The following is a 22222-nucleotide window of genomic DNA, read 5'->3' on the forward strand; positions in this document are numbered from 1 at the left end:
AAGTGTCTCCGGACAGCGCTGGCCCGCGGCCTCTTAAGTGAGATGGGCGCACAACCCTAGAGTCGGACATGACTGGCCCGAATGGGCAGGGGTACCTTTACCTTTACCTTTATAATACTGTAAATATAATGCTGCAAATAATATGTGAGAATTTAGCAGAACTAGTGAAAACAATAACTGATTTTTCATTGAATTTAATTAGAGTATCAGGAATTAGAACATTTTTTTTTATAAGGTAAGTTTGGCATTTCAGAATAATCCATCCCTACTTTTAACTACCGTGTAGTAACAAATCTGGTAATGTGAAAATCTCACTGAGCAAAACTTTCAATACAAGGGTTGCACAACATAGTTACACTTTTTCAATTTTAAAGCCCAGCCTTCCCCAACCTAGTGCATTCTAGATGGACTACAGCTCCCTTCATACCTGAGCACTGGGCATCCTGGCAGACGCTGATGGGAATTATGGTCCAGCAACACGTGAAGAGCACCAGGTTGGAGAAGGCTATTTAAAGTTCCTTTCAAATTTTGTCATTACTTCATCTTCTGCAATTTATTGTGATCTTCTTGATGCTGACAGAGTTATAGAAGTAAAAATGCTTTCAAACTTGAAATTTTTGGGAGGGACAGAGGGAAAGTGATTTCCTGAGATTCGGCAGACTCCCCCCCCCCCTTGGAACCATGTCAGACACATACAGTTATATTTTTCCCTGGGATAGCCTCAAGGTGATAGTCTACGATAACCATCTTCAGGGCAAATGCTAACTGAACACATGCCAAACCCCAGTACAGTTCTGTTTAAAACGATACACCATCAGTGTCTTGATTAAATTGACACACACTGTGGCTTCAGTTCAGGGATCTTGGAGTTGCGAGGGAGAAACCTTGCCAAACGTCCGATGTGAAAAGCCCTTGGTGAAGAAAACTGTTGCTCAATTGTTGTACCCGAAAATTGTTGTAAAACGAAAATGCACCCTGAAAAACCTGTAATTCAAAACTTGAGAACATTGTAATGTTCTGGGGGGGAATCTGATAGTTCCTGACACTGACCAACCGAATGAGCATTTGTATTTGAATAATAATAGTAACACAGTGGCAATTGAAAGAAATGACAAATGTAAACTTGTTCTATTCTTCAGTCAAATTTCAGAGAATATGATAATTAAGCTTTTAGTTATTTGAGTTTAGCTTCCACTGACATAACATCATGCTTCTTAAAGCAGTTACTTATTTCCCCATAGAGTGCTCTGTGCCTGATGTTGACTTTTCAGATGAAATTTAAATCTAACTCGTTGGTGAAGTATTAACACCTACAATTTTGTTCTTTGCTATATATTATTGCTTAGAGCCAGAATTTAAAAGTATTAAATCAGGAGACCTCTCCTAAGTTTTTACTTGCTTTTAATCCTTTTACATATAGCAGTTCTGGAGTTGTGCTCTGTTGACAAAAAGCCCTGTATACAATGCCACTGACTTAGATTGTGTGTGCCCCAATGTACAAAAGAGAGTAGACTAGCCTGCATGCATGTGCAGGTGCAGAACAATTCTCATTGTCCCTTCATTGAAAACTAATGGGGGAAACATAGCAAATGCCAGCAAATATTTTACAGAGGGCTAGCCAAGTAGGTCTGTTACAACAGAAAAGAAAGTATCTTGTGGCACCTTAAAGAATACCAAATTTATTGTGGTATAAGATTTTATAGCCTGGAGGCCACCTCATCAGTTTAGTCTCCTGCCAAGTATTGCCCAGTATTGCAAAGGCTCGCAGCCATTTCATGTTCTACTAAGGCTTGTAGACAAAATACAGAAAACATCATTCTGTATAGGTGAATTGTGCTGCATGGTTCTCTCTGAGGACTATATGTTTAGAGAGAAGCAGAGAAAATACTTCTTTCATTGCTTTTTTTGTAATAGAAGTGAAAAAGACCTTAGAGGGCTAGTTCAGATGCTCACTTCCTAGCTTGCTAAAACATAGTTTAGCAGATGGGAATGAGCATCAAGGCTGTGTGTTTACTCCTCACCTGTCGCCTTTTCATCTCTCTTCCTCAGCACTTAAATCCAGGTTTAATTAAGCTATGGTTCGTGTTATGTCCAAAATAGCAAACTGCTCCTTAGGGAAACCCACATAATTTACACCATATAAAGTTAAAACAGCATAAAGTATGTCAGTTCCAAACTCAGCCTAAGCCTGGCAAAGGGGAAACAAACAGTTTGCCTTACACTACTCTCTTTGCTGGCATGGGTTGCACCAGGTCATACGACCAAGTTGAATGGAGTTGGGATCCAGCATAAGTCCCCATTGCCAAGTACTACCTTCACCACTTCACCAGTACACCCATTTTTCAGGGTGAAAGAGGAGCATGTGTCCAGAAGAAAGATGGAGAGTAAGATAATGAGAAGTCCAGAGAGAAACTCCAGGTTAGAGCAGGGCTTTAACTCTCCATATGTTGCTGGACAACAATTCCCTTAAGCCTTTGCTCACCACAGCCAGTGCTCAGGAATGATGGAAGTTGTAGTCTATCAACATGTGGAGAGCAAAAGGTTAGGATGAGAAGCCCAGTTCATACACAGGTATCGGCAGGTGTGACCATTGCCTTCTCTCTTGTGCCTTCCATCTTAGAAAAGATACCTTCCCAGTGGTATTTATTTAAGTGATTTCTCTCTCACGGAGGAAGGGGAAAGGATAAATTTGCAAATGAGACATCTAGACCCATGGCAATTTAAATGCATTGGAATGTACCAGCCAAAATGTTCATTCCTCTTACTATATTTTCAGTTCCAGTAATTCTTGTTAGGTCTCCCTAATAGTCATTTCTGCTGGAAAAACAAAGCATTTAGCCCATGGAAGATACAAAGAGATCAACCATTCATTCACTCTCTAAGGGCGGGAGGGAAATACCATTGTAGCTCCAGAGGTGTAAACTGAATCATCTGTATGCAAACAAGCCATCATGAAGAAAACCAGAACCCATCTACCACTTGAGACCAACCATCAGTGAAAAGAGAATACTTCAGAGTGCGATAACACCATTTTGAAATCAGGTGGTTTTAATTACAAGTGATCAAAGAAGGACATAAAATAATAAGAAAGGAATCAAACCCACATGGATCTTTTATTTAAACTTGCCAAATGGTGGATCTGCACTTGCTTTCTTGTTGGGTGAACCTTGGCAGGTGGATTGACAGGCTGTGAGCAGTGAGTTGCAGCATTAGGAACTTTGACCACTATTTACATGAAAGTAAAGTCAGTTGAAATCAGTGTTGCTTAACTTTCAAATAGTTGTGAGGAAAGGTGGATTAAGATGAAAAGCAGCCATATGGTGGCTACTATAAATCCAGCCATACAGAGATTATCTCTTTGCTGAAGGAAACAAGCCCTTCAAGCAGTTCTTAAAAGGCTTCTCATATGAGTGGTGCCAGGAAGGAAGGGAATTTGGCAATTTGTAGATATGAATCTACAATGGAAGCAAAGATAATCGAAGTGTTCTGCAACTTATGTGAGGATTTATTTTGAAATAAATATTTGATTTCATTTGTATTTTAAAAGTTTGTAAAGCTGGTCAGGCTTCTTCTAAATCATGCAGTTTATTCCACTGCAGAAGGCAAATAAGGTGGATTTTGTGATGTTGCACTACTGCTTGCTTGTTTTACTCTTGACACTGGAAACTGAAACGCCACTGGTAGTTTTTGAATTTAAAAGGCTTGTTAATTTACATTGATTTTTAAGTTGGTTATAGATTCTTAGTTGAAAAATATAGTACACACTACCAACTGCTCTATCACCTGACAGCAATTGATAAAGCATCTGTGCAGAAAGTGTCAGAAAAAGGTTAATATTTATTGATTTTTATGGTGCTACAACCAATGTAGTTTTGCCATCAAAGATGTATGGCCACCAGCAATGGAATCTGTAAAATTGCAGGTTTCATGTTAGTTTTTACTATAACTTATCCTTGTGTTTTGGCCTTTAAAATGACAGATCTTTAATGTAGAACAAAATGTTGTGAATGTGCAGCAACTGTGTACCTGAACCAGAATTTAGTATTCCAAAATGAGATGTTCTAAAAGCCTCAAAGGAGGGGGGGCCCACTACAACCTTGCATTGCAAATGACAATCACATTTAGCCTTTTCATCCACTTAACTATGTGCTATTGATCTGTAGCAGGTGCCAAGCAAGTGATAGCTTAAATTATTACCGATAAAGGGCTTGCTTCTTCTTAAAACAATAAAGAGTATATAATTAGAAGGAGCATGGGCAGGTAGTGCGTACCAGTCCTCAAAAAAATCTGGCTGCTTTGAAGCGCAATGCCTGGCTCTCTCATGGTGGCTTAAGTGTAAGAGATTTGTGGAAGAATGGGAATATGCTTTCATTTATTTTATCTCAGTATGTTTTAGTTAGAACAAAAAAAATTCCAGCCGTTTAATCACCATCTCTAATATACACCAAAACCTTTTGGAATACATTTTCCCCTTAGATGCAGCTGCATTTTCATATCTCCTGTCCCCAGCCCACCAACCCCTGTCTAACCCTTTTTATATAGCTGGATATCCTGCTGGCACATGGGGTCACTGAATTGGGCTATAACTCCATGATGATCATGATGCAGGAGCAAAGATTTTGGAAAAGTGGGCATCTCCCAATCAGTTTTTTGTTCATGCCTGATTGAAACAGTCACGTCACCTTTAGCTCCCATTTTCTTCCTTCTACTCAGGCTAGTTTTTACCTTAAAACCAATATATTTCTCCAGACCACATCAGGGCACCAATTTGGATCTCAAAATGCCCCAAAGGGCAACCAACAACAGTCTCCACAATTGCTTATCTTGTCCAGTAGAAGGCAGATTGAATCCTTCTTCAGTGCTTAGATGGACCTTTGGATTCTTAATACCTTGCCTCGGGGGGGGGGGGAGGTCTGGTCTCCTGTGCACCCACTCGGTATCTTCTATCACTGGTATCCACCAACACGTCCAAGAGACGAGTTATCTGGGAGTGTGCACAACACTTGCTGAACATGTCAGCCATAGAATTGAGTACCACCCAAAGAGCACTATACAGGCATCTACTCAGTATTCTTTGTGGTATCCAAGAAGGATCAATGATCATGGCGAGCAGTACTCGACTTGAAATTCCTCAGCATGTGGGTAATCTACAAGTGCTTCAGGATGGATTTGCTCCAGTTCATCAGGGAAGCACTTCACCACAACTTTCTGACATGTCAGTCTCCCAGATGCATACTTACGCATATCCACCCCTCATGCTGCAAGTTCCTCGCGTTCTCTCTAGAACACCACCATTTCCAGTACAAGACTCTCCCTTATTGCCTCACCTCAGCATTTTCAACAAGATCACAGTAGCACCGGTAGCCCACCTCTGCCTCCAGGGCACATATAGCAACCTTTACCTCAGTGACCTCCTTCTACGGTCTCCAACACAGGAAGAAGCAGACCACCACCTGATCATTAATATGGCAGCCTTGGAGGACAATTGTTTCATCATCAACTAACAGAAAAGCCATCTAATTCCAACACACCAGCTGATTCATCTTGACACCCTTATAGACACTACACAAGAATGATCTCTCTCTTCCCAGATTGCAGATACATGCATACATAGAAATCCGCCCATCCCCACGTTCTTCCCAATCCATTTCAATGGAATGGGAAGCCATTTTTTTCCCACAGATTCCTCCATTGAAGTGAATGGGAAACCCATTCACAGGAGGAATTTGTTTTTGCTGGGGCACTCACTGAGCACTTTAGCACACCAATTATGTTTATAAACTGTGATTCCACTGCCTATATCTGGATGAATAGACATTGTGCACTTAATCCCATTGATCTCGCCTCTATCATGGCTGGATTGGGCCATAAATACAAGAAACATTTGTGAAATGTATATCCTAAAATAGGATTATTATTTTTCCAACCTTTTTGTGTGATCTGGTTCCTCTCTTCATTACTTTTGAAAAGGTTCACTGGCAAAGTCAGAGCAGGTTTGAGTTTGAACAGCCTCTAATGATTATAGTGATGGGAAGAAACACTTTCCCTGTAGTCTGACCTGTAGAATAAATGGTAGTGTATCCTGTAAACATGCTTTAGATCTCCTTTTGTCTGTATCACATTTTTTTCTATTGAGTGTTATACTGTCTGCTCTTCTCTCCCCCCCCCCCCGACAGCTTACCCATTTTATTGTGCTCATTTAGGGGGAAGAAAAACAGTTTGTCTCCCTGAAAGGTAAAGAACATTGACTGGAAAACTACTTTTAGAGCTAAAATACCATTATAATATACGGCAACTAAAGTTCTCCAATTGAATGCTGCAAAAGCCACTAACAGTATGAAATATTCTCTGAGAAGAGAGAGGGCCTTCTTCCCTCTTCCTCCCCTAAACTTTCTACCCTAGAGCCTTTTGTGAAATTTGAATGTAGAATATTGCACGTAATAATGTATTTAATTTCAGTAAGTCAGATAAGAACCAGTGCTCGTATAACTCCACCTTTTGATTGTAATGACTCTCTCATTAATCTAACATACTCCAGTTTTATTGCACTTCATTAACCCCCTCCCTTCCCCCTCCCTTCTAACTTCACTGATCACTTTAAAATCATAACTTGGAAAACGGGGCGTCTTTAGCCACAGTAGCACATCTGGGCTATTTTGACGTGTTTTCATTCCTTGTTTAATTCTGTTCTTTTTTATTTTCAAACCACCAGTTGCCCAAACCCTGATATGCTTTATGGTGTCCATAACTATTTTCAGTCTTGCAGTTCTGGATGGCAGCTTAGTGACAGAAGGTTTTTCAAACACGTTATTTAATTTAAAAAAATTAACTAGAGCTGGCTATAAACCATTAATTATGGTTGCTAACCCCCACCCCTCCAAATTGGCTATTACTTTAGGTAATGGCTGATATGTTACACTTTCAACCAATTTCAGCAAATAATGTTGCAGGAAGTGTTTTTTAATTCATTACGCAATTCAACTTTAGTGCCAGCCATATACAACCAACCCTGTGTAGTTGTTTGAGGTTACACAAACCTTAAAATGTTTCATTGTCTGAATTGGAAATCTACTTCAAAGAATAAAACTAATTGATTTCTAACTTGTTATCGTTCTGAAACTTGTGGTCTGATTCTAAGAATTGTTGTGCCAACAAATAAAAGATTGTAGTGGGAAGCCTCAGCAGCAGCATGAAATTGCAAAAGTAGATTTTGTTGGTTTTGCATGCATGTTGTCCTGTGAAAATTCAAATAGGAGATTAATTAAGCATTCCTGGATTTTCTGTGGATTCTTGCAATATGCATATTAAAAAATAATCTTGTCATCTGAGTCTGGACTTGTGATTTGTTTCCTTTAAACAAAGCCCAAGCAGTAAGGCACTTCTATCTTTCCTTATCAGGAAAATAACCAGTTATCCTGAAACAACCTGGGTTCAAACCAATTCATTAGATAGTGATATGGGCATTTGTTAGTGTTTAAATACTTCGCAAACATCAGTTGATTCAGGTTAGATTTTGAAGCATATAAAGTTCTCCATAAAAGTGTAGGAGAAGCAGTAGTTTAACAAGAGTAAGATTTTCATCATGTTTGTTCTTTGGGCTCCTTTGAGTTATGTTTTGCACATAATGCATTCAGTTCATCACCTTCTAAGCCATGCCAAATTAAGCATAACAGAGGCCTGTAATTTTTACCAAAAGAATCTTTAAAAAGATCTGCCAACACAAATTGCTCACTATTAATTTAGCTAAGCACTTTAGAACTATTATCAAAAATATATAGCTCCTCTGCATTTCACATCTTTATATTTATGTAATGCATAACTGTGACTATATATTTTGCATTGATAATTAACAGCAAAATTATTATGCCCATACATTTTAAACACACCTTCTTCAGATAAAACTATAAACTGGAAATCACTGGAAATGGTGACATTAAATCTGATTTACCCTTAAGGTTTTCATTTTAAATCAATAATATAGTGAGCAAGTATAATAACAGCTAGACAACTTTCACCAAATTAATATATTGAAAAAGAGTCATGGCTGAAGTATGTGGGAGGGAGCAAGACTTATGTTTTGATTTTTATTACCAGGTTCTTTCTAATCTGCTATAGGAAAACAAGCCAGATAATACTGAAAACTAGTACTGGCTTCATGCAGTATTCAGCTCAGCAGTGTCACCTCAAGCAAGCCCTTGCATAGATAAAATGCCAGACAGGCAACCAACAAGGAAAATTATCTATCTCAATATTAGTTTGGTGTGCTGTTCAACTTAGATTTTATCCCAGCTACATATATAACTAATTCTAAATAAATTTCATAGTGGCTCAAAGCAAGGACGGGCAACATAAGGCTTTTAAGCCATATCTGTCCACGAAGTCTTACTTTGTCATAGGAAAGTTTTTTCTTGCCCCCGCCCCCAAATGATGTATTTGCTATAGACTAGAAGCACAAGGTTACGGGAGCCAGGAAAAAAAGTTTGATCCAGTAAATAAGACCTGTGTTGCTTCTTCTTGTCCTGTAGTGTTAACATTGTTAAATATGAAATGGTGCAATTAATCCATAGAAAACTTTGTGGTATCTAATGGTGACTTTCCTGGCAGCAGGGATTTTCTATGATCTCTCTGTGATTTGGTCATCTCCTCCCCCCAATGCAGCACCCTACATTCTTTTTAAATCTGCTCTGGAGGAATGGGGAAGACTTAGGGAGGTATGGGGTGCTGCAGTGGAAAGGGAGATAAGCAAGACTTGCCTCCATTACCGTTCCACTCCCTTCCTTCCATTGGCTTTTAACATTGAATATCATCCCTTATATTTAAGGATAGTTGCATTGGATCAAACTTAATGGTATCACAAAGTGCTGTTTAGCAACTGTAAATCTGCTGCAAGAAATGTACCAACCTCAGCATTTAACTTTCAATGTGTGTGACAGAAACACCTGTACAACTCTCTTTTTTCTTTGTTTGGTCAAAGCAAAGCTATTTATGGACTATATGACTGCTTAAAATACACACAGAAAGTTTATTTGGCCTTCATAATGTAACATATGTTATCTTCTATTTTGTAATGGTGTGAAGGAAAATAAAGTAGTATCTTTAAAATAAATTAAACTGCAATAAATTAAACTGCCAGCTTAATTCCTTCAGGTAAAACAACGATGGAATTATTTAATAAATACTAGTTAACTGGTAATCAACATGTTATAATCAGCAATTCTGTCCCCAGCCCCAGCAATATTTTCTGTTCACTTTCTGTTAAAGGGCAAACAAAAAATGTGTTGGTGGTAGTTTTTTGCAGGACTTAACATTGTAAGGGAAACTCTAAAGTTCTGATCAAAACAAATCACACAAATTCAATACAATATACTATTTTATAGTACAGTCATACATACTTTTATTTGTATGCTGCTTCCCTCAGTTCAAACCATGCTCAAGGTGGTTTAAAACATGAACAAATTCACAACTACTGTACAGCATAACTAAAGTACAGTGGTACCTTGGGTTACATACGCTTCAGGTTACAGACTCCGCTTACCCAGAAATATTACCTCGGGTTAAGAACTTTGCTTCAGGACGAGAACAGAAATTGTGCAGCAGCAGCACAGTGGCAGCAGGAGGCCCCATTAGCTAAAGTGGTGCTTCAAGTTAAGAACAGTTTCAGGTTAAGAACAGACCCCCGGAACAAATTAAGCACGTAACCAGAGGTACCACTGTAGTCAGATGTGCGGGGTATAAATTATTAAATTATTATTAAATTATTATAAACAATTAAAAAAGACACAAACCAAACAATGACATATTGCGGTGAGGCAAAAGCACCTGAGAGTGTGAAGTAGAGCCAGTATGGAGGTGTGTCCTGAGACCAGGATATAGAGGCCTGAAGGACCACATTCAGTCTCTGATCCATTCCTGAATCCTGGCCTATAGCAATTGTCTGTCATTCCACATGGTGGTGGAAGGAAGGTGGTTCACTTGCAAGCATCTCCAGGGTGTGTACATGATTCCCAAAATCATGCCTTTAAAAATCTGATAAACTCCTCCAGATCTCACAAAGAAACACCATGGAAACCTCTGTTTTCTATATATGCCCTGCAGCCTTGTCACAAGATCACTGAATGGATTTTGCCCTAGTCATTACTTTTCTTCATATCTACTGTATGTGCAGTTTTATTTAAGAATTGAACCAAGTCTCTGCAACACCCAGTGCTTTTTTACTAAAAAAAATTAAATGTTTAGGGATACTCTCATTTTCCTACTCATATTCCTCAATGAGGCCAAACTTAGATTCACAAAATGTTTAGGGGTATGCGTCCCACTTGCAACACCAATATGTGCATTAATTTAGCATCCATAGATGTTAAGTAGTTTGGCATTGTATAAATGTAAATGGGGGGGGGGGAGCACAGAAAAGTATTATCTATTTAACAACCGTGGTTTTATGTGCCATTTCATACATCCAGCCAGCTTATGATCCTGGTAGTTTGGTGTTGATGTTAAGACTCCTGTCAGGAATGTTGACACGATTTAGCACCATGGCATCAATCAGTTGGATTTGTTGATTTAAAATAATTTCATAAACTAAAACGATTCCCCAAAATAATTGGGGAACAGAGTTTTGATCAGTTATTTTAAATATAGGTACTTAACAGAAATGCAAATGGTATGGATTATTTTACAGGTACTTCCTCAAACACTGCATATTTAAAGTATGAAATTTGCTACCACAAGATACTACCATGTCCACAGGATAGCTTAACAAGTGGTTAAAGCTCACGGGGATTACAAAATCTCATGGAGGCTAAGACTAACAATGAGCTGTAGTCATTATAGCTATATGTGCTCTGCATACCAGCTGCCAGGGAGCATGAGTGGAAGATAGCTGTTTCTGTCATTCCTTGCTTGTGTGCTTCCCACAGCATCTGGTTAGCCATTGTGAGAATGTAAGATGGGCCTTTGGCTGGACCCAGCAGAGCTTTTCTTCATCTAAAATCAAAGAAAATACATTTCCATCAGTGCAGCTATTTTATTCACTGGCAATTTTATGTAGATTTAATTAATCAATAAAATTCATACAATTAATCGACTAAGATGTCTTTATCACCGCTGGAAAGGACTTTATTACCACTGTGAGTGTAATAGCTGTTGCAGAACTTTGGGGATTGTTTCCATAACTGAATGGATCCCCACATTAGGCTTTTACTCACTTGAGAGGCCTTGATAATCAGAGCTGCTATTCTGCTACTGGCATTAACTCTTTCAATTCCACGATTGTTATTAGCAACTGTAGACATGTAAAATAACTGCTTGATAGGTTTTTATGTGACCTACAAGGAAAATAAAATCGTGCTTATGCCACTGTCCATGTCTTCTTAATGTGTGGTGATAATTGTGTAGTAATAGCCTTTCCTTAATAGCTGGTATAGCTTTTCCAAATATCTTGTTTTAAAATTCTGGTCACTAGAAGAAGAAACTTAGCAACAGGAATTGGTATAGTCGGTGGTATTTTCATGGTGTACTAGAAGGAAAATTGTATTAATTCTACTAACATCAGTAAAAAGATTGAGGTTTTCTTATTTCCACTAAATTTTGTGTATTTACTTTTTTAAAAAAGTTAGTAAGATATTGAAGAATTGTTTTATAGTTTCAAGCTTTTGTATGCAACTGTGCTATGCTCATCTACCAATACCAACATAAATTAGTATGCAACTCTATAGTCTTGAACTCAGATATTCCCAGTATGTTGATATGTAGCACTTGCACAGAGGTGTTTTAGATTTTGCTTTCACTTTTTCTTCTTTGGGAGTGGAGGGAATTGAACACAAGGAGAAGAGAGTTTATATCTGAAATTGAATTATTATGGTAGCATTCATGTCTGAATTAGTGTCCATTAAATCTTACTGCCTGCTCCTCACATTGTCCCATCAGCTACCTAACTATGTGAAAATTACAATAAGATTCCATCTATGTCCTTCGTAATGACCACTGCCAGAAACAGAATGTTGGACTAGATCAGGGGTCAGCAACCTTTTTCAGCCGTAGGCTGGTGCACCATCCCTCAGACCTTGTGGGGGGACAGACTATATTTTTTGGGGGCAGGTGAACGAATTCCTATGCCCCACAAATAACCCAGAGATGCATTTTAAATAAAAGCACACATTCTACTCATGTAAAAACGTGCTGATTCCCACACCATCCGCGGGCCGGATTGAGAAGGTAAATGGGCCACATCCGGCCTCTGGGCCTTAGGCTGCCTACCCCTGAACTAGATAGACTTGTGGTTTGGTCCAGTAGGGCTTGTCAGTCCTTTCTATGAACGTAAGCTATACACAAAGCCTTGAACACTGCTGCAGATGTATACATGTATAGAGCATACAGAACACTGGCTGTCATGGAAACTTCCTTCCATGATCCCAAAACACATTGGTTTGTGCCACACATGTATGATAGTTTCCTAGGCATGTCTACATCTTGGCCAGGTGTTAGGGTACCTTTGACCTGCCAGGTGTTACTAGAGCCCCATCAGCCCCAACATTCATGGCCAATGACCAAGGATGATGGGAATAGTAGTTCAGCAACATCTGTCTTTTGACATCATCAGGAACTTTCAGCAGTCTAGAGGCCTTTCAAACCTTTTATTAGCTCCAGATTGAAGTCTACATACTGCATGCATACTCTTACATGGGACCCAGGAAAGAACCCCCAAATTAGGAAGTTGATCTCAGTTCAGCCTAAATTGATCTAATCACTCATTTTCAAATGTTCAGTGGTATAACACTGATGAATACCAATTGTAGTACAGTTTTACTTGGCAAGAACAACATTTCTTTCCCAATAATGTGAGTAGCCTAAAATTACCATCATCAATGAGAATGCTAATGAAACCTTATTTTTCTTGTAATTTTAAACTGTAAAGCAGGTCTTTGGGGCATAATAAGATGATAACACACACTATTTGCTTTAATAAGTAATGTACAGAATAAAAATAGTGTCTGATAATAATGTATTTTGATATCTTTTAGTGGATTCCCCCCTCCCTCCCCCCAGTGAAATGTTATTGCCTACGGTAGTCTCAAACACAGATGAAGCCAGGGCTCAGTTGATAAACAGGAGGGCTTCCTCTTTTATACTACTGTGTATTGTCTAACATAGGGTTATTTTGTTGACTAATTGCCAGCGAATTTTTATTTATGCTTTTTAATTAACCATTACATTTTAAATACCTCACATAAATTTGCAATCTACTCTTGGAAGGGGTTACTGCTTCAACTTATAATGTTTTAGCATGGAGAGACATGACAATATTATAATTCATCAGAGCCCTGCACCCCATTTTTTATGCTGCTCTCCTCACCATTTTTATCACTTCTGCAAAAGGGATGCCTCGTTTAAGCCTCCTTTGCATTATGACTGACTTTAACCTAGCACACTTCTCTCTAGCAGTAAGCATTGGCAGGTTGTTCCCTGATGTCTCATAGAATAACATATTGTGGCTAAGGACTGTTTAACTCTTATATATTTTTATGGCTAATAATGAAAGCACTTCAGAACACACTCACCTTTAATTCCTGTGGTATTATTTGAGCAACGAATAAAATACTTAGGCTGCAATCCTGTACTTGCTTTCCTGGGAATAAGCTCCATTGAACTTAATGAGACTTATTTCTGAGCAGACATGTATAGGATTATGCTGTCAATAACCTTTCAGTTGGGTCAATTATCCTCTGTCCCAATTCCAATCCTTTGACACAAGTTATTTGTGTTTATTTCTTTTAATCTTTTAATGTTAGTGAACTTTCTTCCACCTTATTTCCATCAATATTGAAATACCAAAGGTCCAACCATAGCAGGTTGATTACACACTTGTTACCTGTAATTCAATACAGCAGCACCCCGTTTACAGCGTCCAGGTTTCCTGTGCTGTCAGTTAGAGCAATCAGCACAAAAACCAGGAGCTTTTGGAACTAAATAAACAATGAGAAAAAACATTCGGGGCTGCCAGTAACCCTTCACAGGTAATTTAACAGCCTTTGACTACAAGGCATCAGTTGTTGTAGATGTCTGCCGAGTATGAAATGTGACATTCTGCCTTGCCATGTTCTGCCAATAGGAAAGTACGTAATCTCTTGCTGAGGTTCACTGGAGCCCCTTTAGTGCATTGTGCTTTCACATTGAACCTAAGTGGTTTTATTATGACAGACATCGGCACTTGCATTCTGTCACACGTGTGTCATGTAATCTCTCAGTACAATACATCAAGTTATTAAAATTTGGTGATGACCTAAATTGGTGTAGTCCCCCCCCCCCGTGTTAATTGTTTTCCTTTTAAATTTTTTAAGAATCACCTATTTCTATCTTGGCAATCCCAAATTGCTTTTGTTTTTTTTTGTTCTTGAATTGTTCCTGAAAGGTTTAACTACTAAACCAGGGCAAAATGAGGGTCAGTTCATCTGCACAAGTGATAACTTACAAAAGCAGCTATGATGCAGCAGTTACTGTTGCTTTTCAAGTCTGTATCTTTATTCATAGTAATTCCATATGCACTTTAAAATGTCCCCAGCATGTTTGGGGGAAAATGGCCTTTTTTTAAGATTAGTCTTTAAAAATGAGAAAACTTTCGGTGCTGTTCTTGCCTCAAAATAAATATGGGGCAGCTATAAGAATAGACTCAATATTATTTAGAAAGACTTCATTTTTTGAGGTTTGGGACAGATCCTCCTTGATGGCAGATTTTAATTTTACAGAGTTTTTTTAGGAGGGTTTGGGTTCTCAGTTATGGCTTCTTGATCCCAGAATTCTGTGTGTGCTAACTGATATATGAAGCACATGAGAGCCACTTACTCAGCCAGTGGTCCCCATCTCAGAACTGAGTCCACAAGTTGACATCATAGCTACATGAAGATGTCATTGTTTTCCCCTACCACCCCTTATCTAATGCTTATTTCCCCTAAATTGATTTCTGAATTTTGATTTTTATTGTTATTCATGTTTTTATACTGTATTTTATGTTGCTTTTACAATTAAGTGTTTTAAATTTGTTGTTAGCCGCCCTGAGCCCGGTTTTTGAACCGGGAAGGGCGGGGTATAAATAAATTTTTATTATTATCATTATTATTATTATATTAGCCCCTGTTCTGTGTAACATCTTGCATGATTAAGAGTTCTAGAGAACCTGAAAGTTTTCCATACTTTTGTGACATTTTGGTTGGTCCCAAGAAGGGTATTGCTCAACTCTGGATTTTGGAGGGGGTTTTTTCTTCCTCCAGTTTATATATTGGAAAACTATTTCCACAACTACATTATCAAATACATTGCCCTTGTGGTTTTGTGGTGTGACTTTTATATAGTGGAATAATTAGTGTTACAGTGGTACCTCGGGTTAAGTACTTAATTCGTTCCGGAGGTCCGTTCTTAACCTGAAACTGTTCTTAAGCTGAGGTACCACTTTAGCTAATGGGGCCTCCCGCTGCCGCCGCACAATTTCTGTTCTCATCCTGAAGCAAAGTTCTTAACCCAAGGTACTATTTCTGGATTAGCGGAGTCTGTAACCTGAAGCGTATGTAACCCGAGGTACCACAGTATTTTCAGAAGCCTTTGTGCTTACACATTTCTATTTTACCTGATTCGCATTCAGATACATTTGACAACTTTGCTGATTTTCTACAGTAACTGGTTTTGTGGTGTGTGTTTTTTAATTTAAGCCTGTGTATATGAATTAAAGCAGACAAGAAACATCTGTGAGGATAAGAGGGTAGAGACGCAAATCCATCTAGGGGAGCATCAGGTACATTCATGTCTTATTTTAGCAGTCATGTGGCATTGTAATAGAAGAAGGGAACTGCACCATCTATAAATAATCTGGAGCAGTTTCTACAGTATTTCAGTAATCGGCCCAGTAGCTATAGCATACACAAAGGAAATATCGATACAAATCAGTAAACTAATCTATCAGCTAGGGATACATTTTAGCTGTGTGCTCAAACAACGCAGAGACATCATTTAATAAGACAAAATAGTAGATGAGTTTCCTTTTTATCCCATGTTATTTACACTCTATAGACTTAAAAAAATAAAAAATAAACAAATCCCTTTCTATAAAATATGTGCACAAATCCTTGTAAATTCCCCTGTATAAACTCCAGAGCATTCTGGACACTTTAAGACTTCTTGCCCCAATCCTGGAAAGAGCAGGTTTGGGCGTGAAAAGCAAGTCTGAAATAAAAAGAAGTTGACTAGATGCTGGAGCTCTGTGTTTGCATGAGAGTTTCCAAGCTCAAAAAAGTTGCTTGATGAGGATACCACAATGTGTTTTCTATCCATTTCTTAGCTAGACATAAAGGAGGGATGAAGCACCTGCAATTTCAGCATCCTGCAGTAGCACATTGCTCATTCACATTAAACAATAGTTTAGCTGTGGTTTATTGTGACATCTGAACCAGAACATAGTGTTATTTGGATAAAACTACTTCTGTTCACTATTTGCTTGCAATGCTTTCTCCTACAAAACTGCAAGTACTTGTTAAGAAGAAACCAAGAACTGTTTGTGGTTTCTTTTTGGATAGTGTACATTTATGATTTACTACTTCAGTCAGTTTATAAAAGATCTAGATGTTTATTTATATAAAGTATTTATATTGTTCCGTTGTACCAAATATTGCTTTCCAAACCAAACACCAATAAAAAAGTATCTATTGCAATAAAACAAGAAACCAATCCAGTAGCCAAGGATAATCAACAAATAAACAAACAAACCACAAACTAAGTACCAGTCCAGTGTTACCAAAGCTTGGACAAACAAATGTTTTCGTTGGCTGCTAAAAATTAACAATGTAAACATGACAAATATAGTAAAAGTGAGCCTTCCTTTCCTTTCCTTTCCTTTCCTTTCCTTTCCTTTCCTTTCCTTTCCTTTCCTTTCCTTTCCTTTCCTTTCCTTTCCTTTCCTTCCCTTCCCTTCCCTTCCCTTCCCTTCCCTTCCCTTCCCTTCCCTTCCCTTCCCTCCCCTCCCCTCCCCTCCCCTCCCCTCCCCTTCCCTCCCTCCCTCCCTTTCTTGGTTAGAAGTATTTATAAGACTGGATGCCACAATGAAGTTGGGGAAGCACCACCATCAAAGTCACAGCAACTGTTCTTAAGATACTAGCAGATTTTATGTAAAGTTTAGTTGCTTATTTTGTTCCAAAATAGCATCCTAAAAGCGGCCTGAAAAATCAGACTATCTTTGTACTTATGTGTGCATGTATTTTGGTGCCTAGAATTTTCATGGGTCTAACATCAGTTCCTAATTTATTAAACCATAGTTTAACAGCCAGTTAGCAAACTGATGTTAAGCTACTCTTCACCATTCTGTCCACAACATTGTTTAATTGTGTTTTAATCAAACAATGATACAAACTTCAAGGAAGGAATGAGGCTTGGGGAAGGGCAAATAGGGAGTACACTCATTCTTCCCAGCGGCTAAACTATGGTATGGCAGGCTGGGAATTGAGCATCCAAAGTGGGCAGTTGTGATAGATAAAAACTGTTAGTACTGATTTGCATAGTACTACATTATATGCCCATTTCAAAGACCACAATCATCTTACATTAACTTCTGTTTTTTAAAAGAAATCATATAAATTTCCAAATACAATTTGGCCATACCCCAAAAAGGCTCCAATCTAAATCCAAGTTAGGAGACAGCAGGTGGATAAAACGAAAAATGGAGAGAAGAAAACAATGAGACAATACTGTTTAACATAATAGGCTGTGGATTTGACATGCCAGCTGCCTGGCTATCATTAGGATTTTTTTATAGGCATCACAATAAACTTTCAAGGAGCAATTTGAAGGAGGACAATCTGGTTTGCAAAACGAACCATTGATGCACATTGTCATTGTCACAGTTTGGAAACCATAAGCACTGAATAGAAAGTATACAGTTAAATTAGAACATACTAAATTTAATTTTCAATCTAGAATTTAAGCCAGTCGTGCTATGTTGAACCATGTGAAGGAGAGGAGAAAGACAAGTAGCCAGTACTTGTAAACTCAGATGTAGCATGTTCTAAGAAATAACAAGTGTGGGTCAGATCCTTAATACAAGACTTATTAATGTTTGGATGCAGTGATGTTTAGGATGGGAGTATATAAACTGAAGCTCAGAAAAGATGAAGATACTGATGGTAGGGGGGCCCAACTGAGCATTGGAAAGGTGTTTTGCACATTCTGGATGGCACACAAGGACACATTTGTGTGTGTGGTAGTGGAACAGTTTAAAAAGTTATCTAAGACTGCAGCCCTTATCCCACTTAACTGAAAGGAAGCCCCAATAGGAAATACTTTTGAGTAGACATAGGATTGCAGCCTAAGTTTGCTTTCTGCTGAGGGATGTTACTGATGTCTTGGTGCAGTTCTGGACATGAAAGTTGAGTTCAGGTATTCTTTTAAAAAGGATATTGCAGGAAATGTTTTGTGTGATTCTTACAGGTCCATTGAAGAGAGAGGTTCAAGTATCTGTTCTATACAGTGACCCCCATGACTACTTCTATACAGATAAAAATGTCTTTAAAAATAAATACACAAATAAAATGAGTTGGGAAAATGCTTTTATCCCTGTGGTTCTGTCAGCTGATCTTATCTGAGGAAAAATTACCCCAATCAAACTGAGCTTGCTTTCCTAAGTTTTAAAGAAAAAGAAAATATGGTTGATGTTGGGTTTCAAGAGTTAAATGTCTTTTAGCACTAACATTATATGTCAGAAATTTATTTTCACATAGAACTGTGTTAGATGTTCTGTCCCTTTGCCTCCTTCTGAAATGTGAGCTTTATAAAAATTCTTTGGAAACAAAACATTGAGGCTATATTTTTCTAGATCATTTTAATGTAAGTTTAGTATCACTGTGGAGATTTCTAAGACCTCTTAGAGAAGTTTCAGAGTTAGCAGTTAACAGTTTGCCTCAAAGTACTGTTCATGATGTATTTATATAGGAGCCAGAAATATTATAGCTGTTACTATGTGAGTTGTTTCCCCCTTTTTCTGGATTCCAGTGTTCTTGAATTCCTACTTTTAAATGTGTGGTTAGTTTTACTGAAGCCATTGTGGTTACCAAATACTGGCATTTGCCAGATACCCTCATATTTGTAACTGTAGCTGGAATTCTACAAAATGGTGGTAAGATATTCCTTTACATCCAGAGTCCCATAGGTCTCAGCTTGGATAATACAGAGTAAGACATAGTTGTGCTTGTTTTATTTAATCCCCTCATTCCTCTCTCACAATAGGCCCTATACAGACATTCATACCTCACACAATTCATATCACATTAGGGGGAAAGTAGGGCTGTGCTGTTCCCCGTACTCACTCCATTTAGTCACCACCTCTGACACCTTCCACATACATGTTGAGGAAAGGTCTTGAGCAGACAACTGCTCTACACTGGCAGGCTTCTTATGCAGTTTAGAACCTGGATAGTGCAGAATGGTCTGCAGATGGTGGTTATGATGGCCCTTTTTTCCACTCAAATGATTCTAACTGTGCAAGTTTTGAATGCATCTGTAGGACTCCTGACCTTTTTCAGTGGGATCTTCTGTGGCTGAAGAGGACAGCCATGTGCATGTGCTACTGTCATGGCTGCCCTAATATTGAATAGTTACAGGTAGTAACTGATGTCAGAAATCTGTCTTGTGATTTCTGACATCAGGAATCACAAGACAGAGAAACCAGTAGGAGAACACTTCAGTCTCCCAGGACATTCTATATAAGATCTCAAAATAGCTGTCATATTACAAAAGAATTTCAGAAATAGACTGGAAAGAGAAGTTGCTGAATTGCAACTTATCACCAAGCTTAAAACAGGCTCATCACAGCTATCTGCCAATCACCCATTCCCACCACCCTTCTGAGTAATACTCCTCCCCACCTTCTCACTATATAGAAGGGTCTGGAAACTTCTGTTTCAGTGTATCTGAAGAAGTGTGCATGCACACGAAAGCTCATACCAAGAACTGACTTAGTTGGTCTTTAAGGTGCTACTGGAAGGAATTTGTTTTGTTTTGACTATGGCAGACCAACACGGCTACCTATCTGTAACTTAAAACTATGGAGAAACCTTGTCTGAATAGAGACAATGGATTCTTATCTCATTATACATGATAAAGCTATTTTTAGCCATCTCACCCCTTGCTTTTTCCTGTAAGACCAATTTCAGTCATTAACAGCCGTCAACAGGTTTACCACACCTATCAGCCAATCACCCATGCCCACCACCCTTCTGAGTAATACCCCTCCCCACCCTCTCACTATATATGAGAGTCTGGTGACTTCTGTTTCAGTTTATCTGAATAAGTGTGCATGCACACGAAAGCTCATACCAATAACAAACTTAGTTGGTCCCTAAGATGCTACTGGAAGGAATTTTTTTATTTTGTTTCGACTAATATTGAATGTTTGATGGCTGGATTGATAAGTACTCACTTTGGTCTTTGGGTGTTTACCTCTGTATGGAAGTTGAAGTAAAGAAAAGAAGGAAGAAGAATGAGCATTGGCCGAAGGATCGGCCCCTGTACCTGTCCCAGGTCACACCCCTGCTGGCAGCCCATTGGCCTGCCAGGCAGGGGCGAGCCAAAGACACCCGCTTACCAGGTGGGTGGCACCTGGCCAGGTAAGCCCCTCACGGGGTTGCAAACTCCACCTACCTGTTAGGAGGGGGTGAGCGGGAATTGTAAAAAGTCTTTGGAAAACGTTTCCCTATTTTTAAAGTCTTCATGAAATACAAAGGAAGCGTGTAAAAAAACCCAACTGCTTTCCCTTCCTTTAAACCATAATAGGATGACCAAGAAGCAACTTAGAGATTTTCCTTCTACCTTTTAAATCCATTGCTGAATCAGAAGACAAAACAAACTTTGTGTTTGTGTCTTGTTTTCTTGTCCCTCTCATTTTGTTACTCCTGTGGTAGCATGCTAGGCTATAGATGTGCAACACAGCAATCTGGCAGAAGCTGCCATTTGTCATCACCCAGTTCAGTTATAACTTGAATTTGTTTTTGTTATTTTCTGATGCCCCACCCTTTACCTTATGAGAGCCCAGGGTAGCTGATAATAATAGAAAAATACAACATTAAAAACAAAAGCAGAACCACAATGAAAAACAAAAACAATAATAATAATCAAAACTACGTTATAAAAATAGTGCCTCTTCTGTTTTACTCCAAAGCCTTCCTGGAACAAGAAAAACTGGTTTTAAATTGTGTTCTGAATGAACATATAGTGTGGGGCACAATCTGATCTCTGCATGAATGGAGTTCATTAGCACCTGGTGGTGTCACTGGTGAGAAGATCCTGTTTCTTGTTGTGACACCCAGACCATATTACCCAAGGGTACCACAAGCAGGGTCTACCCTGAAGATCACAAAACTTTAATTGGGCTGCTGGGCAAAGTACTGCTTCGCATACTTGGGTCCAAAGCTTACTAGGGTTTTAAATGTTAATTGGGCCCAGTCCAGGTGCTCACCAGCAGCTAGTGAACTGCTTTCTAGAATGGTATAATATAATCCCATCTCACCTTCTTACACATTATATGGGCATCTTCCATACAATTTTCACGATATATGAAGTATCCTGGAAACCCTAAACCAAGTGTGTCAATAGTCAGCTACAGGCACAGCTGTAAAATGAAGAAGTTAATAAATATACAAACATCACTCTATTCAACAGAATAGAGTTCTGTCATATCTTCTGGGCCATGTGGAATCTTCCCAAGGATTTTGTGTGTGTGTTATGAAGTGCTAATTTTTCATTAGAGAGTTACTTAAAAGACAGACAGATGCCACATGAAACTAATGACAGCTAACAATGCAGGGTTATTGACAAAACATGAGTCTATCAAGATACCAGCATTGTTTAACTACTTTTAACTAAAGATGTGAAGTTCATGCTAACGCTTTAAAAATACACGTATTTTGTGGTTTAAAGAGCAGGAGATACCTGGTTTTGATGATAGATTCTAGAATTAGACAAATGATTATAAGCCTACAAGCTTGATTCTGAGTCACAACATTCTTTTTGGCAATGACACATCTGCTTTCTGTACCATAACTGTTGCAAAAACAATATAATCACACACACAAAAACATTTATTGCAATCAAAATATAAAATTTCCCAAGTACTGCGCTTTGGACTGCAGATATAGTTGATATTGACAGCAAACTATTGGAGAAATAGTCAGAAAGGCCAACAAGTTTGGCCTGC

At 38.6% G+C, this 22222-nt stretch overlaps 1 protein-coding gene and 1 long non-coding RNA gene across 3 annotated transcripts in view; one reads left to right on the forward strand and one right to left on the reverse strand.

The window, feature by feature from the left end:
• The window catches only part of ZNF407 (zinc finger protein 407), a 334428-nt gene that overhangs the window by 244048 nt on the left and 68158 nt on the right, over positions 1-22222 (forward strand). The window lies entirely within an intron of this gene.
• Positions 1-22222, reverse strand: part of LOC309349313 — a 36062-nt gene that overhangs the window by 11648 nt on the left and 2192 nt on the right. The window contains exon 2 of one of the 2 annotated variants that reach the window (XR_014159837.1): positions 5928-6058. This is a non-coding gene — a long non-coding RNA (uncharacterized lncRNA). Of the gene's footprint in view, positions 1-5927; positions 6870-22222 lie in introns of those variants that run through there. The other variant, XR_014159838.1, reaches the window with a different exon arrangement.

This window comes from Podarcis erhardii (genome assembly GCF_964252035.2).
Source record: "Podarcis erhardii genome assembly, chromosome: 8".
Taxonomy (NCBI): Eukaryota; Metazoa; Chordata; class Lepidosauria; order Squamata; family Lacertidae; genus Podarcis; species Podarcis erhardii.